Source organism: Melampsora larici-populina, assembly GCF_000204055.1.
Source record: "Melampsora larici-populina 98AG31 unplaced genomic scaffold MELLAscaffold_54, whole genome shotgun sequence".
Lineage (NCBI taxonomy): Eukaryota > Fungi > Basidiomycota > Pucciniomycetes > Pucciniales > Melampsoraceae > Melampsora > Melampsora laricis-populina.
Window position 1 is genome coordinate 173,928 of NW_006768818.1, and position 698 is coordinate 174,625.

The following is a 698-nucleotide window of genomic DNA, read 5'->3' on the forward strand; positions in this document are numbered from 1 at the left end:
TCTGGCAGCTTGTTTTGCTTGTCTCAATTGAGCTCGTTCCTCAGCAATTGTAATTGGAAGGCGAAAACCAGCAGCTTGGGCTGCCTCTCGTTCAGTGCAGCCAGGTTTACCGGCCTTGCCATCCTGAGTGGATCCATCTCGGTGAGCAAGGAGGTTTGAATCTGAGCCACCACCACCACGAACTATTCGATCACACCACTTGCATGGGAATGAATACCAGGGACCTTCATTGGGCTAATAGAAGTCAAAATCAAAGTTAATTTTGAGTGTATATAAATAAAGACAAGATAAATAGTTTGCTTACATCTCGACTTCCTTGCTGAGCAGCTTTGAAATAGTCCTTAATGCTGTCATAAAGCTTCTTGTCCTCACGATCGATTTTCGATTTTACTTTAGCATGTTCATCTTCCGAGTCTTGTGTTAAATTCACCTCAACCTTTTTACGTTTCAAAACACATGGTGAACTCTGTGACTGTCACACAAACAACGAGATTGGTCAGAAAAAAACGAAAATCCTGGAGGTGACTTGATCAAACTTGACTGATAAGAGAAATGGGACATACTCGATTCTCAGGTTGATAATCTTTAAGTGAAACCATTGACTTCTTAACTCTTTTTGAGGTGCTAGACCGAGGCTTGGCTGATTTTGATTGCTTTGCTGACTGTTTTGCTCGAGGTTTAACTGATGCCTTCTTTTG